This window comes from Aythya ferina (genome assembly GCF_964211825.1).
Source record: "Aythya ferina genome assembly, contig: HAP1_SCAFFOLD_196, whole genome shotgun sequence".
Taxonomy (NCBI): domain Eukaryota; kingdom Metazoa; phylum Chordata; class Aves; order Anseriformes; family Anatidae; genus Aythya; species Aythya ferina.
In genome coordinates this window covers 13633-18176 of record NW_028181337.1, presented here as the reverse complement: position 1 = coordinate 18176, position 4544 = coordinate 13633, and positions in this window count along the sequence as shown.

Sequence of the window (4544 nt, the reverse complement as noted above, 5' to 3'; positions counted from 1 at the left end):
GTGATTCTGTTCCTTTCTGGGGTGTTTTTGACGTGTTTTGGGGGCTCTGTTGGGTTTCGTTGGGTTTTCCATGGTCATCATGGTGGAAAAGGGTCAATTGTGGGTTTTGGAGAAGATCAGGTAGGTTTAGGGTGGTTTTGGGGTGGATCTATGGCTTTGGGGGTTTTCTTTCGTTTTTGGGTTTGATCCTGTTCTTGTTTGCCGTGTTTTTGACGTGTTTTGGGGTCTCCGTTTGGTTTCGTTGTGTTCTCGTTGGTCGTTAATTTAAATGGGAGTGGATGGTATGTTTTGCAGAAGATCAGGTGAGTTTAGAGTGGTTTGGGGGTTGGATCAGTGCTTTTTGGGGATTTTCTTCCAGTTTTGGCGGTGATGCCGTTCTTGCTTGGGGTGTTTTTGACGTTTTTTGGGGTCTCCATTGGGTTTTGTTGGGTTTTCCGTGGTCATCATGGTGGAAATGCATAAATGGTAGGTTTTGGAGAAGATCAGGTAGGTTTAGGATGGTTTTGGGGTGGATCTATGGTTTTGGGGGATTTTCTTCCAGTTTTTGGGTGATCCCGTTCGTGTTTGCGGTGATTTTGACATGTTTTGGGGTCTCCGTTGGGTTTCGTTTGGTTTTCCATTGTCATCATGGTGGAAAAGGGTAAATTGTGGGTTTTGGAGAACATCAGGTAGGTTTAGGGTGGTTTTGAGGTGCATCTATAGTTCTGAGGAGTTTTCTTCCAGATTTGGGGGTGATCCCTTTCTTGTTTGGGGTGTTTTTGACGTGTTTTGGGGTCTCCGTTGGGTTTCGTTGGCTTCTCGTTGGTCGTTAATTTAAATGGGTGTGGATTGTGGGTTTTGGAGAAGATCAGGTGAGTTTAGTGTGGTTTTGGGGGGAAATTCATAGTTTTTGGTGTTTTTTCTTCTGATCCCGTTCTTTTTTGGGGTGTTTTAGACGTGTTTTCTGTCTCCGTTGCGTTTCGTTGGGTGTTCCGTAATCATCATGGTGGAAAAGGGTAAATTGTGGGTTTTGGAGAACATCAGGTAGGATTAGGGTGGTTTTGAGGTGGATCTATGGTTTTGACGGGCTTTCTTCCAGCTTTTGGGTGATCCCATTTGTGTTTGCGGTGGTTTTGACGTGTTTTGGGGTCTCCGTTGGGTTTCGTTTGGTTTTCCGTGGTCATCATGGTGGAAAAGGGTAAGTTGCGGGTTTTGGAGAACATCAGGTAGGTATAGGGTGATTTTTGGGGTGGATCTATGGTTTTGGGGGATTTTCTTCCAGTTTTTGGGTGATCCCGTTCTTGTTTGGGGTGTTTTTGACGTGTTTTGGGGTCTCCGTTGGGTTTCGTTTGGTTTTCCATGGTCATCTTGTTGGAAAATTGTAAATTGTGGGTTTTGGAGAACATCAGGTAGGATTGGGGGGACTTTGGGGGTGGATTCTTGGTATTTGGGGTTTTCTTCTCTTTTTTTGGGGTGATCCCTTTCTTTTTTGGGGTGTTTTTGACGTGTTTTGGGGTCTCCGTTGGGTTTCATTGGGTTCTCGTTTGACGTTAAGGTAAATGGGAGCGGATTGTGGGTTTTGGAGAAGATCATGTGAGTTTAGTGTGGTTTTGGGGGGAAATTCATAGTTTATGGTGTTTTTTCTTCAGATCCCGTTCTTTTTTGGGGTGCTTTAGACGTGTTTTGGGGTCTCTGTTGGGTTTCGTTGGTTTTTCCGTGGTCATCATGGTGGAAAAGGGTAAATTGTGGGTTTTGGAGAACATCAGGTAGGTTTAGGGTGGTTTTGAGGTGGATCTATGGTTTTGAGGGGTTTTCTTCCAGTTTTGGGGGTGATCCCGTTCTTGTTTGGGGTATTTTTGACGTGTTTTGGGGTCTCTCTTGGGTTTCGTTGACTTCTCGTTGGTCGTTAATTTAAATGGGTGTGGATTGTGGGTTTTGGAGAAGATCAGGTGAGTTTAGAGTGGTTTGGGTGTTGGATCCGTGCTTTTTGGGGATTTTCTTCCAGTTTTGGGGGTGATCCCGTTTTTGTTTGGGGTGTTTTTGACGTGTTTTGGGGTCTCCGTTGGCTTTCGTTTGGTTTTCCATGGTCATCATGGTGGAAAAGTGTAAATTGTGAGTTTTGGAGAAGATCAGGTAGGTTTAGGGTGGTTTGGGGTTGGATCTATGGTTTTGGGGGTTTTCTTTCGTTTTTGGGGGTGATCCTGTTCCTTTCTGGGGTGTTTTTGATGTGTTTTGGGGGCTCTGTTGGGTTTCGTTGGGTTTTCCATGGTCATCATGTTGGAAAAGGGTCAATTGTGGGTTTTGGAGAAGATCAGGGTGCTTTAGGGTGGTTTTGGGGTGGATCTATGGAATTTGGGCCTTTATTCTGTTTTTTGGGTTGATCCTGTTCTTCTTTGCGGTGTTTTTGACCTGTTTTGGGGTCTCCGTTGGGTTTCGTTGGGTTTTCCATGGTCATCTTGTTGGAAAAGTGTAAATTGTGGGTTTTGGAGAACATCAGGTAGGTTTAGGGTGGTTTTGAGGTGCATCTATAGTTTTGAGGAGATTTCTTCCAGATTTGGGGGTGATCCCGTTCTTGTTTGGGGTGTTTTTGACGTGTTTTGGGGTCTCCGTTGGGTTTCGTTGGCTTCTCGTTGGTTGTTAATTTAAATGGGTGTGGATTGTAGGTTTTGGAGAAGATCAGGTGAGCTTAGTGTGGTTTTGGGGGGAAATTCATAGTTTTTGGTGTTTTTTCTTTTGATCCCGTTTTTGTTTGGGGTGTTTTAGACGTGTTTTGGGGTCTCCGTTGGGTTTCGTTGGGTTTTCCGTGTTCATCGTGGTGGAAAAGTGTTAATTGTGGGTTTTGGAGAACATCACGTCGTTTTAGGGTGGTTTTGAGGTGGATCTATGGTTTTGAGGGGTTTTCTTCCAGTTTTTGGGTGATCCCATTCGTGTTTGCGGTGGTTCTGACGTGTTTTGGGGTCTCCGTTGGGTTTCGTTTGGTTTTCCATGGTCATCTTGTTGGAAAATTGTAAATTGTGGGTTTTGGAGAACATCAGGTAGGTTTAGGGTGGTTTTGAGGTGCATCTATAGTTTTGAGGAGTTTTCTTCCAGATTTGGGGGTGATCCCGTTCTTGTTTGGGGTGTTTTAGACGTGTTTTGGGGTCTCCGTTGCGTTTCGTTGGGTTTTCCGTGTTCATCGTGGTGGAAAAGTGTAAATTGTGGGTTTTGGAGAAGATCAGGTAGGTTTAGGGTGGTTTTGGGGTGGATCTATGGTTTTGGGGATTTACTTTCGTTTTTGGGGGTGATTCTGTTCCTTTCTGGGGTGTTTTTGACGTGTTTTGGGGGCTCTGTTGGGTTTCGTTGGGTTTTCCATGGTCATCATGGTGGAAAAGGGTCAATTGTGGGTTTTGGAGAAGATCAGGTAGGTTTAGGGTGGTTTTGGGGTGGATCTATGGCTTTGGGGGTTTTCTTTCGTTTTTGGGTTTGATCCTGTTCTTGTTTGCCGTGTTTTTGACGTGTTTTGGGGTCTCCGTTTGGTTTCGTTGTGTTCTCGTTGGTCGTTAATTTAAATGGGAGTGGATGGTATGTTTTGCAGAAGATCAGGTGAGTTTAGAGTGGTTTGGGGGTTGGATCAGTGCTTTTTGGGGATTTTCTTCCAGTTTTGGCGGTGATGCCGTTCTTGCTTGGGGTGTTTTTGACGTTTTTTGGGGTCTCCATTGGGTTTTGTTGGGTTTTCCGTGGTCATCATGGTGGAAATGCATAAATGGTAGGTTTTGGAGAAGATCAGGTAGGTTTAGGATGGTTTTGGGGTGGATCTATGGTTTTGGGGGATTTTCTTCCAGTTTTTGGGTGATCCCGTTCGTGTTTGCGGTGATTTTGACATGTTTTGGGGTCTCCGTTGGGTTTCGTTTGGTTTTCCATTGTCATCATGGTGGAAAAGGGTAAATTGTGGGTTTTGGAGAACATCAGGTAGGTTTAGGGTGGTTTTGAGGTGCATCTATAGTTCTGAGGAGTTTTCTTCCAGATTTGGGGGTGATCCCTTTCTTGTTTGGGGTGTTTTTGACGTGTTTTGGGGTCTCCGTTGGGTTTCGTTGGCTTCTCGTTGGTCGTTAATTTAAATGGGTGTGGATTGTGGGTTTTGGAGAAGATCAGGTGAGTTTAGTGTGGTTTTGGGGGGAAATTCATAGTTTTTGGTGTTTTTTCTTCTGATCCCGTTCTTTTTTGGGGTGTTTTAGACGTGTTTTCTGTCTCCGTTGCGTTTCGTTGGGTGTTCCGTAATCATCATGGTGGAAAAGGGTAAATTGTGGGTTTTGGAGAACATCAGGTAGGATTAGGGTGGTTTTGAGGTGGATCTATGGTTTTGACGGGCTTTCTTCCAGCTTTTGGGTGATCCCATTTGTGTTTGCGGTGGTTTTGACGTGTTTTGGGGTCTCCGTTGGGTTTCGTTTGGTTTTCCGTGGTCATCATGGTGGAAAAGGGTAAGTTGCGGGTTTTGGAGAACATCAGGTAGGTATAGGGTGATTTTTGGGGTGGATCTATGGTTTTGGGGGATTTTCTTCCAGTTTTTGGGTGATCCCGTTCTTGTT